The sequence below is a fragment of the Narcine bancroftii genome, chromosome 4 (genome assembly GCF_036971445.1).
Source record: "Narcine bancroftii isolate sNarBan1 chromosome 4, sNarBan1.hap1, whole genome shotgun sequence".
In the NCBI taxonomy this organism is placed as follows: Eukaryota; Metazoa; Chordata; class Chondrichthyes; order Torpediniformes; family Narcinidae; genus Narcine; species Narcine bancroftii.
Window position 1 is genome coordinate 224,312,316 of NC_091472.1, and position 12,580 is coordinate 224,324,895.

The 12,580-nt window shown below is 40.7% G+C and overlaps 1 protein-coding gene across 1 annotated transcript in view; it reads right to left on the reverse strand.

Annotated features, from left to right (window-relative positions):
• The window catches only part of lrrc3 (leucine rich repeat containing 3), a 47,376-nt gene extending 35,247 nt beyond the window's left edge, over positions 1–12,129 (reverse strand). Inside the window, exon 1 of the mRNA XM_069930476.1 lies at positions 12,039–12,129. The gene's annotated coding sequence lies outside the window, so the exon portion shown is untranslated. The remainder of the gene's footprint in view (positions 1–12,038) is intronic.
• Between the last annotated feature and the right edge of the window lie 451 nt (positions 12,130–12,580).

Genomic DNA, 12,580 nt, shown 5'->3' on the forward strand with positions numbered 1-12,580 from the left:
TCGTTCAATAATAAAATTATTAAATGCCTAGATTGTACACAAAATAAAGCTTTTCAAGGCACCTTGGTACATTTGATGATAAACAATTCAATTTATTTCCTTGGAAGTCTTTCCTCTAAACAATGGAACTATCAAGAAATATTCGCACCTTTGCAGTGCATAAGGAAATGGGAAATACCTCATTCCGAGGCTAAACTAAACAAACTGGATTAGAAAAAAGCATTGAAGAGATGTCACAAGAGAATGAAGATAGGGTGGAAATGGTAGAGAGAGAGAAAAAGAAGGTGGAAGGATTGCAAAAGAGAAAAGTGAAGGGAGAAGAAAGTAATGAAGGAGAGATGAGATTAGAAAGAGGAAATTGGATATTCTTCCTCATAATATATCATGGAAAGATATTTCTTCCTCATTTCCTGATGCACAGTTTGACATAGTATTAAACACAGTTCAATTCTATTTTATCCTACTGTATTCATTACTGCTCTCAAGTACGAGGTCGTTAGAGACAAGTTTGCACCCAGTCATTGCACCATAGCTGTGTTCAATCTAATTCATGTACGCCTCGGAATAGCAAGGGGTCACAAAGACCAGAGAAGTAAAATTCCAATCCATATTCCATTAGTTAGCTCAAAATTATCTATCTTAACAGGGCTTGAGTTAAATAACTGGGATTTATCCACCAATTGAGGCTCAAGAAAACCCCCCTTTTCAAACCTCTACATTTAAACAGGTCAAATAATCGGAGAGAGTGATAGTTGGGCTTAACAAGCCAAATTGATAGGGTCTGGTGCCATGCCAACTGTCACCGACAGTAGACGGCACTAACATAAGGGTCAGAGCAGAAGAACTGCCCAATAACACATGCACATCACCTGTATGGGGAATATATTAGCAGTGGGTTGTGTCTCCTGGTTGTCATTCAAGGAGCATAATAATGACCATATTAACACAGAATTTCAATGGACTATCAGCCTTACTGAAAGATAATATGTCTATTAATAATTATTTAGAGGTGTTTAAAACTATGAATGGGTTTCACAGAGAAATAAGAAGAAATAGCTTCCACTGGGTTGGAAGATGACTGTAAACCAAAGCCTGGGAAACATGAAAGGGAATTCTTTTTACACTGTCCATTCTCATTATCTGAAATACATTGTTTGAAAGGAGGAAGAAAGACTTCCAGCAGTAAGTTCCAAAAAGGAAACAGACAAGTCCTTGAAAGGGAGAACTTATGGCCCTATGGTAATGAGCAGGATGGGAATAATTGGATAACTCTTTAAAGAATGATCACTGGACTGAATGGGCTCTTTCCATCAGTCTGAGGTGTGTAAGAAAATAGCATAATCATAGAAATGACAGATTATGAAATTAATTGATGAAAGATTCTCCTCTGCAGAATAGTTCCCTATCTGTTTCCTTCATGGTGAATTATGCTGGTTAATATTTGCAGTGAAATGATAAGAAGAGTAATGGAGGCTATTAATATTCACTTAAAGTTATTTCTGAGCCCGAATTGCTATTAAATGGAATAGATTATTCCTGCTGTCAGGGAACTGTACCAGACTGACCACATACTTATCGGAAGTGTGGGGGTGAGGGGCTTGGGAAATGGTATCTAATTATCCTCCATAATCAATTGTATGAATGGCAACCATATCCATTAATGTCACAAAGAGTACCACTGACTGTGATCACTCAGCGACATCACAGCCACGTTCAACAGAGGCAAAAGTGCCAGGTGCCCCCTTGCTCCCTCATAGGTCGCTTGTTCAGCCTCTCCCATCTCCATACATCCCCCAACCCCTAATGGCAGTAGGAGCAATACACACACCACAGTGAGTTTATGGGGTACCGGGGAAAGCAGGATTTGGAACAGGGAAGACAGTGAGGGATCCCTCCCACTAGGGGACTCCCCCCTCCCTTAATATGTACCTCAGAGTGACAGTTCCAGATGTTAACATCAATAATGATGTATGTAAGAGCAGCCACCAGCGGAACAGCAGCCCCAAAGGGGCCGTTCGTGCACATTTGGAAACATGCCTGCTTTTTGCTGGCAAAGAGAATTCTAGGATGCAGATACAGTAGCAAGCGCTCTTTTAGAAAACAGGCTTTATTATCTCTTCCACCAAATCTATGCTCACTCCTTTGCCAGAATCTAACCACCTTACAATCCATCTATTCCATTTTAATTGAATCTTTTTTTAAATAAAGCTGTTTCCCAGTTGCTGAAGTAATTCTCTGTAATCCAGCACTGAATAGCACAACATTCTATTTAAGGAATCAATGTCAGAAAGAAAAGCTACAAATCGCCGTGCAGAAAATTTTACTGACAGCAACTGTTAACTTGTCACATTAACAGCAAAAAAAAACATATAAGCTGCAATATCTAATCTGAAGACTTCTATCTGCGGCCATCAACAGCATGTAACAGTACCTGTACAAGATTCCAGTTGCTTTTATTGAGCTCCAATTCTACTTGTTGCAGCTGATGATGTTATTTCAAATCCTATTCTCTCTTTTATCCCCTCTCTTCTCCATTCTTACACTCCCTCAAAGACCTTCACCTGATTCTCCCTTCACCACAGCTCTTCGCATTGGACAGCCCCTTCTCCCTTTCATCCAATGGCAAGAGCCTTTGCGCTTGATTGGCACCTCTTTGTGCCACTGAGAGTTAGGAGGCACCCCACAGCTTGCATTATATTAATAAGTGTATCTTATTTGCAGCCTGTCGCATAGGTCTCTGTCAGATGTTTCTGCTCCCCCCCCCCCCCCCCCCCACCCCACCTCATTCTTCATGCACTCTGTGATTTGTTTTTTTTTGGTGACACTAGAGGTTATCCATTTCTTAGGGACCTGCAAAGAAAACTGCATGTGATCAACTTGTTGGCAAGACTTCAAGGATAGTAATTGCAATCATTTATCCCCTTTCCCTAAATCAAACCTCGGTTAGAAAGCTTCTGTTTAAAATGCAACAAAGTGCTAACAGAATGAATCATGTTATAACACAATGGGAGACAGGTCAGCCCATTGTGTATTAGACACTGAGAGAGAAATCCAATTAGTTCTGCAATCCCTGCTTTATCCCCAAAGCCACACAAATTCCTAACAGCTTGCAGATTTCATTTCCCCTTACATCTAGACTCTAATAAATGTCAGAATACAAAATTAAACCCCAGATTGTTCAATAAATGCATTTCATATATTCTTGCACATTATGAATTGCATGGATTATTTTCCTGCATAAAAAAATAAATCAGCATGTAGAGCTTGTATACCAAATAAAATTGTAACTATATTGCTTTTCTTTACCTTTGTATGTTTTCATTCAAAAATAATTCTAAAATCAGTTTTGATTGCACTGAGCTCCGAAAATTTCCCATCTAATTGTTTGGAAATGCTAACGGTTCAGCATTTAACTCACTCTTTAGTCTGGAAAGAGTCAGGGGTCTTGGGTTTGAACAAGATGTGCAGCCAGAGCTGAGGCTGGGGTCCGGAACAGGAATGTAGGCTAGATTCAGTGAGTTTTACAGTAGGGAAGCAGGTCCTTCAGCCCGACATCCATGCTGATCAAGGTGCCTTTCTGAGTGAGTCCCATTTGCCTGCATTTTCTGTATATCCCTCCAAACCTTTCCTACCCACATACCTGTCCAAATGTGCTTTAAATGTTGTAATAGTACAGGTCTCTTCTCATTCCTTTAAATTTTTCCCCTCTCACCATGAACCTATGTCTTCTAGTCTTAGATTCCCCAGTTGGGAAAAAGTCTGAGTCCATTCATCTTATCTGTGCCCCTCACAATTTTATGAACCTCTAGATCAGGGGTGTCAAACTCAAATCCACAGAGGGCCAAAATTAAAAACTTGGACTAAGTCGAGGGCCGAACTAAATATTTATTGAAAATTTTCAACATCTGTATGTTTTCTCTTCTTTCAACATATGTAATGTTAAACTTTTTCTTATTAAAATAAATGTTTAATAATAGTTTTGGATAAACAATCAAATGGGTTTCTGATTGTAGGCATGAACTCTAGCAGGGTTATTTGCCATGCCCTTTTTCCATTGGTACAGATATCCTTTGATTTACACACTTTTCAAGTTTTATGCCTAATGAGCTTGTATCCAGGTGCAGGACCATTTTTAACCAGGAATATATTTATCACTGTGACATGAAACTATTGGAAGATCGTTTTATCCTGAGATTAAAGTTCATAATACTTACTCAGGCCTGTGTGCGGGAGGGCGGGGTTTGCGGGCGATCGGGTTGGACAACGACAGTGCGGGGGCATCGGCTCTCGCTGCAGGGTGGCATCTCGGCGGATCAGCGGCCCCATCATCATGAGTCGCGGATCGGCCTGCGGCAGGGAGGGGGAGTGGGCAACGGTCCTGGCGAGGTCAGGCCCGAGGCCTCCGGTTCCGGGCGCTGGGAAGCGGCCTTGGCTTCCCCTGACACCGGCCAGGCCCCAAAACCAGAGTCCACGGTGAGACCCTGCAACGTAAACAGAGGAGGTGGGGGCGATTAGCAGGCTGACACCAATGCATTCTGGGATTTGTTGTATTACTGTGCATGCGCTATACTGGCGCGGCGACCAGCGGGCCACCTCTAATACATTTTTGAAATGATCTTGCGGGCCAAATATAATTATATCACGGGCCAAATTTGGCCCGTGGGCCAGAGTTTGACATGTGTGCTCTAGATGGTCAAGCCTCAGCCTTCTTCACTCTGGGGAAAATAGTCCCAATTTATCCTGAATGCAAAAGTGCCAGAGAAACTCAGCAGCTCACGCAGCACACATACAAAGTAAAAGGCAGTTGATATTTCAGGCCTAAGGCCTTCTTCAGAAGTGCTGAAAATAAGACAGGCATCCAAATAAAAAGATAGAGGGAGGGAGGGGGAAGGGGAAGCTGGAGAAACACAAGCTAACAGGTAAGAGGTAATAAATAGGTGAATACAGGTAGAAGGGTAAAAGAGAAAGAAGCTGAGAAGTGATGGGAGAAGGGCAGAGGGCCTAGCACTTGGGCTGGAGAAGGAGGACGGTGGTGGGGAGTTGGAGGATGGGATGAGGGAAAAGGGAGAGACTGGTGAGGAGGGGGATTTAACAGAAATTGGAGGTCAATATTGATACTGTCTGGTTGAAGACACATATTCCATTTCCACAATCATCAACGTGAGTTTTCCCTGGGTGCAGGTTTCCTCCCACCCTCCAAAAAATGGTGGGTTCATTGGGTGCAATTGGGCGACACGGGTTCCAATGGCCAAAATCAGCCTCGATTGGGTAGTAAATAAACTACATTTTAAAAACTTACTGTCTATGTCCTGCCCTGGTTGAAGTTCCCAAATTCCATCACTTTGCACAGTCTGAACTAACTTTTATTTGGCATACATTTGCCCGCATCCCCAGTTGATCTAGATCCTGCTGTAATCTTAGACAAACTTCTTCACCATCCACCACACCACCAATTTTGGTGTCACCGCAAACTTACTAATAATGCCAATTACATTGGCATCCAAGTCGTTAATGTGTATGACAAACCACATGGGACCCAGCACCAATTCCTGTAGCACATTACGAGTCACAGTCCTCCAATCTGAAAAACATCCCTCCACTACCATCCTGTCTCCTACAAGCCAATTTTGTATCCAATTGTCTAGCTCACCCTGGACCTCATGTGATCTACAAGTAGAAATTTGACCAGCAGGAAAAAGAATCTCAGGGTCGTATGTGATGTTATATATGTACTCTGACAATAAATCTGAACTTTGAACTTTGATCTACTATATGGGACTTATCAAAAGCCTTGCAAAAGTCCACGTGCAGGGGGAATGCATTCATGGGATTAGTTGAAGAGCCATAATAGACTCACAGGGCTTAAGGGTCTTCTGTATGCTGTAAGAAATATGATATAATGTGATCTTTGAACCAGAAAGGGTTTCTAGTTTCTAGCACATAATTTCAAGTGTCTAACAACTGAACCATTGTTAGAAATGTGATCTTTAGCTTGAAACCTACCTAATACTCTGCTTCAGGTTTATGTAAAAGAGTATTAAGTATAGCTCATTTGTTGAACCTACAACATACCAAAATCTTTACAACAAATCGTGGAGATGTTGATAAATAGATAAATATTTCTCAAAAGACTGGGAAATTCTTCCCTGGCCTTTACTGGAATGGTGCCCTGAGATCTTTTCACCCAGAACCTTCCAACTCCAAAGCTAGAATACTACCACTGAACCATATCTAATGCATCCAAGTCCAATATTTCACTGCTGTAGCCTTTAGTGTCCTATTTGGTTCACTGCTCCTCCAATGTGTCTACATAACATCCCTCTGCAGTGGTTTTCAAACTGCCCCCCCACCACCAAACTCACACTCCACCTTAAGCAATCCCTATACCATCAGTCCTCTGTGATTAGTAAGGGATTGCTTAAGGTGGGATGTAAGTGGGAAGGGAAGGTTGAGAATCACTGCTCTAGACCCAATTGTTACTCAAATATTTTGCTTGAGAAAAATTGACTTTGGCCCATTTCCTTTGAAGTTATGAAACCATACACACAATGAGTCAATTAGGTACAATTAAAACAGTTGTTTTCAAACCTTTTTCTTTCCACTCACATACCACCTTAAGCAATCCCTTATTAATCACAGAGCACTGATGGCATAGGGTACTTAAGGTGGAATGTGAGCTTAGGGGGGGCAGTTTGAAAACCACTGTTCTAAAGCAACATATTAGTTACATCAGATAATTGATTTTTAAATGACAAATACTGACAAAAATGATGCTACTTACATTTTTGCACAACCTCTTATCAAGCATACTCAATGAAAGTTGTAAAAAAACTATAGAGAAAGATCCAATGGTCAGCAAACTCCTTATTCTAGTGCTCTGGTTATTTTCTGTATTCCCCTGTAGGCTATTGTCAAACTTATTTTGGAACTTGATGTTGACAAACACAATTACTTGAAGCCTGGCTTTCAGTAATAAAATATTAAAATTTAATAGTGGCATTCAAGAATCTGAAAGATTTTGGAAAGGAGAAACTGTTTCTACTGCAAAGGCTCATGCTAATATGTGGCTTCATGAAGGAGGAAGGAAATAAAATTGTTTTTTATTTGAGTCATTATAATCTGGAGTACACTGTCTGAAAGGGGGAAAATTCATTAGTAACGTTCAAAGGGAATTGAATCTGTACTTCAAAAGAAACATCGGCAAAGTGACAGGGAAACAGCAGGAGAGGTAGGTGCTAATTGGACAGCCTTTTCAAAGAGCCAGTGTAGGTGCAATAATGTGATTCACTAGGGCTGCCAGTCTGGATGAATGTATTCTTTCAGACTTTCATCACTTGACACCTTGCTTCTCTCCCTCACTGCCTCTCCCATCCACTTCTGCACTTCATTGCATGCCCATCATCCATTGCTCATTGCACACCACCTTCCCCATAAATTGGAAAGTGTTAAAAATAACTCCTCACTTCCTTGATCAATCCTTGATTATCAGTCAAATACCTTTTCACAAGGTCAAAATCATAATTTTGCAGATTGCCCCTGTGAATGATCTCCTGGATTACACAGAAAACTGCCGAAGAGTTTCATACTCAAAGCCTTGAAAGCAAGGGACAAGCCATTAAAGACACAACAGGAACAGGAAGTGACCAGCAGACACCTCACACTTGCTCAACCTTTCAATATGATTACAGCTAATTTTTGATGGTCTCATAACTCACAATTCCACAATCTTTCAAACATATCTCTTAAAAAAAGTTCTAATAATCTGTCCTCCTCCACCGTCTGGGACAGTGGGCCATCCCTTCAACAACCTCTGAGAGAAGAAATTTCCACTATCTCAGTTTTAAATGACCACACTCCTTATTTTGTATCTAGTTCCCCTTGTTTGTCATTCTCATAGTTTGGCAGTTCAAAGAGTCCAGGCTCTATGGTTCAATTGAACTATCAGCCAGCATTTGTTCATACCATGATGAAGGGCTTAAGCCCGAAACGTTGGTTATGTATCCTTATCTTTGCTTTATAAATATACTATTTGACCAGCTGAGTTCCTTCAGCATTGTGTTTTTACATACAATTCTTAGTGGAAAAGAATGAGAAACTCCTACTCTGAGAAATAGCTTCATGTAGCTGACCACTACAAAGGAACACACACACACACACACACACACACACACACACACACACACACACAGTGGGCTGGAAAGGCTGCTTTTATACTCTTCAAGTTCCCGCCGTTTTTGCTGATTGACTGAGTCAGCTATATATGAATAGCAATAACAAGTGGGAACGTCCATGCATATGAATGCCCTTCTTCCCCAGCCTGTTTCTGCTAAGTTAGCTGGGCAGCTTGACCAACGTCATTTTAGGGCTGTTGGCCTGATGCTGCCCCAGCTTCTACCCCCGCCGGTTCGTTGTCCTGGGAGTTGCTTTAGCGATCTCTGTCCACATCTCCTGCCACGCGATGTGCCAACCTGATCTCTGCAATTGCGGGCCGCCACATTCACTCCTTTTCTGTATCAGGTCAGAGGTTAGAGTTCATTAACACCAGCAACTAAGCAAAGCAAATGCCTCTATGATGAGTACTTTCTCAAAATGCTCAGAAATCTCACTTCAGATTTAACTTTAAATTTTCCATATTAAAGAAGAAATGATAGAATCCAATGAATCAAAAAATCATTTGGGAACAAAAATGGGTACAGCTTGAAAAATATATAAAAACATAGGAAGGATATTCATCTTAATAATATTGATGTGTCCAATTAATGTCATTAAAAGAGGGGACCACTGTGTCAAGGACTTCTTAACATGACTTATTAAAGTAAAAAAAATTATTTAAATGAATTATTGAATTTCTTAGTAATGGTAGTATCTAGAAAATTGAACTGATTTTTAGCTATTTTAAATGGAATAGAGAAATCTTGAGAGCAAGAAGAACGCAAAAAGAACAGCTCACTCTTCTGCAAATTCAATTTATATCCTGAAAATTGCCCAACTATATAAAGGAGTAATAAAACGGATGGGATCAACCGGTCAGGATTCAATATATACAACAAAAGGTTATCTGCATAAAATGACACCTTATGAACATTTCCTGCTCTTGTGATTCCTGAGATATCAGCTGATTGTTGAAAAGCCATTGCTAAAGGTTCCAAAGCCAAATTAAATTATAATCGGCTTAGAGGACATCTCTGCCTAGTTCCACGATGCAACTTAAAAGGTTCAGATTTAATAGAATTAGTAGGAGATAAATATATCAGTTTAATCCAATTTATAAACTGGGGACCAATATTAAATTTCTCTAATACACGGAATAAATCATATCTTCTTTTATATGGAAAAATAAATGCCTCCGTCTTAGGAAAGTCTTCCTTCAAAATATTGAAAAGAATGGAGGCTTGGCTTTACTTAACTTTAGATTTTATTACTGGGCAGCTAATTTTAGATACATTAGTTTTTGGATTCATCCCAAGCAAAATTTATGTGCTTCAAGTTGGATTCATTTAGAAATTAAATCTACTAAACAATATTCTCTTCTTTTGATTCTTGGAGCACCTTTACCTTTATCGGCATCCAAATTAACTGATAATTTTGTTGTTAGACATACACTGAGAATCTGGTTTCAGGCACCATTAGTCCTATTTTAAGTAATTCCTTTTTTCTTAACCCTCAGTTCAATAATCAGCGGTTAAATTTAGGTATCCGATCTTTTTTAGATACTTTTACTGATCAAAATCTTGCTTCTTTTGAACAATTATCCTGCAAATTTACCCTACCCAAACATCATTTTTTTTTGTTATTTACAGGTTAGTAACTTTTAAAATTCTTTCATTTTAAAGCACCCCGAAACCTGGAACCTAATATGATAGGGGTGATTTAGAAATTTCAACCTAATTGTAAAGGGGTCATATCTGGCCTTTATGAATTGGTTTTAAATTCTAGGTATAGTTCCCTGGACAGAATTTAAAAAAAACTATGGGAACATATGGTTATATGGTTAAGGTATTCAACAGAGATTTTCTGAAACTACATGGAATTCTATTCTGAAATGAGTGCATTCATCCTCTGTGCTAGTTTAAGCGAGCCCACTATTCCAATGTCTAATTGGCTAAATTCTATTCTAATCTCTCATCTCAATGTGATAAATGTATAAATGAAGAAAGGTATACTGTATCATATGTTCTGGTTATGTCCTTATCTTTCCAATTTTTGGAAAGATGTATTTCGTACCTTGTCTTTAATATTAATTTGACTCCAAATTGTTTTATTGCTCTCTTTGGAATAAGTGGGCCACCTGGTTTAATTCTGACTGCTTCATAATCCCACATCGTTGCCCTCACCCCCCCCTTACCACTAGAAGGGCCATATTAATGAGATGGAAAGATGCTGTCCCTCCCACTCACACTCAATGGTTGTCCAATATGATGGCATGTCTGACTTTGGAAAAATTAGATGTTCCACTACTGAAATTAATCTTAGTTTTGTTTATTTATTTTGTTCTTTTCTCAATTACTTTCAAAATTTGTAATATTTACTAGTTTTTGGTTTTTGAACTCGATGTTCACCTTCCTTTTCTTAAATTATTAGATGTGGATTGTTTGTGTTGTCAGTAGCCTCCGAAGGGAGAGGATTGAATTAGATATTTAGTTTAGTGTTTTTCTTTTTATCTTTCTTTTTTAATGTAACATAGGTTTCAGTCCTATTTGTGCTGCTATATGAGATCTGTAAATACTTTATTTTATTGTTATGTACCTATTGGAACATTCATTTGATAAAACCAATTAAAATATTGAAAAAGATTTAACTTTAAAGTTAGACATACACCTTCCAGCCCGTGAGCCTGTGCCACCCAAATACTCCAATTAACCTGCAACACCCGTATTTTTTTTGAAGGGAGGGAGGTAACAGGAGAGCCTGGAAGAAACCCACATGGACACGGAGAAAACGCAGCTCTGGATTTGAACCCGGGTCACTGGTGCTGTAATAGTGTTGTACTAATGGCTATGATAACCATATTTATAACTATTTTCATTGCCACAATTCCCAAAGGTACTGGACTTTATCATGTAAACTATTGATCATGTTCCTGCACTAGTAATAGAAGGATAGAGAATGAATCGAGAACGTGCGAGCTCAAATCCCATCAAATTAGTTTGAAAATTTGAAGAACTGTATATACTTGTGTCATTGTGGAATTTTTTGACCACTTTTTCTGGTCAAAAACATTGGGGGTGGTCAACTTTTACACAGGTCAAACTTTGACCTCATAAGTACCTGTGCATTTCAAGGCATCAGAAGCTTGGATGGCCGGAACTGGGTGGTAAGTCCACAGTCAGGGGGTTGGGAGCTTGGATGGGCAGGTAGCCAGGCTGTCAGGAGCTCAGATTGGCAGGCGACCGGGGCGAGGATCTGCGGTCAGGAGCTCTGTTGGGCAGGCTGCTGGGACATCAGGAGCTCATGTGGATGGGCGACCAGGGCGAGGGTCAACTATCAGGGCATCGGGAACTTTGGTGGGCAGTTGACCAGGGCGAAGGTCAGCTATCAGAGCATTGAGAACTCTGCTGGGTGGGCAGCTGAGATGTCGGGAGTTCTAGTGGACATGTAGCCAAGGCAAGGATCCGCTGTTGGGGCATCAGGAGCTCTGATGGGCAGGCGGCTGGGACGTCAGGAGTTTGGATGGGTGGGCAGCCGGGTCAAGGATCTATGGTCGGGAGCTCATATTGGCGGGCTGCCGGGGTGTCAGGTTCAGATGGGCGGGCGGCCGAGGAATTGGGAGCTTTCGTGGATGGGTGGCTAAGCCAAGGGTCCACTGTTGGGGCATCGAGAGCTCTGATGGGTGGGTGGCCAAGTCAAGGATCCACTGTTGGGGCATCAGGAGCTTGATGGGCGACCGGCCAGGATGTCGGGAGTTCTGGTGGGCCTGTGGCCAGGACGAGGGTCCACTGTTGGGGCATCAGGAGCTCTAGAGGGTGGGTAGCTGGGATGTCCGGACCTCTGGTGGGTGTGTGGCCAGGGTGAGGGTGGTGTTGCTGAAGGGTTCCAACCTGAAATGTTGACCGTTCTTCTCGCACTGCTGCTCAACCTGCTGATCTCTTCCAAACTTGCTCCAGAGTCCAGCATCTGCAGCCTCTCCACTTTCAATGTTTCTCCACTTAAAGTATCCTGTCCTCTTTTCTATTTATGTCTAAATTATCTTATTCTACAGCCAAATTTTAAAAAGGTACAATATTAAGTTTTAGTACTGGATAAGTAAATTGGAATACCATTCATAATTTGTCCTCAGTTGTTTATCGAGTCACCTTAAATGCTTTCCTTCAGGTATTTGCCTAACTACAAGATAGAATCAAGCTCATTCTCCTGAACTACTATTACTGTAGCCAAATGCTCCTGAACCATTCTCATCCAGATCTCTTGCCGTGAATAAAAAAAGTGTAGCTGATAGTGCGGCAAATGAGGGATTTTAGTTGAAGTTAGGTATCTGCATAAATAACAGGCAGAAAGTTGATTTGGAAACACACAACTGGTCTAAGAATGGTACAGCTCGAAGGAAATGGGCCTCTCCTTGAAAGGCTCATTGAACTCAAGA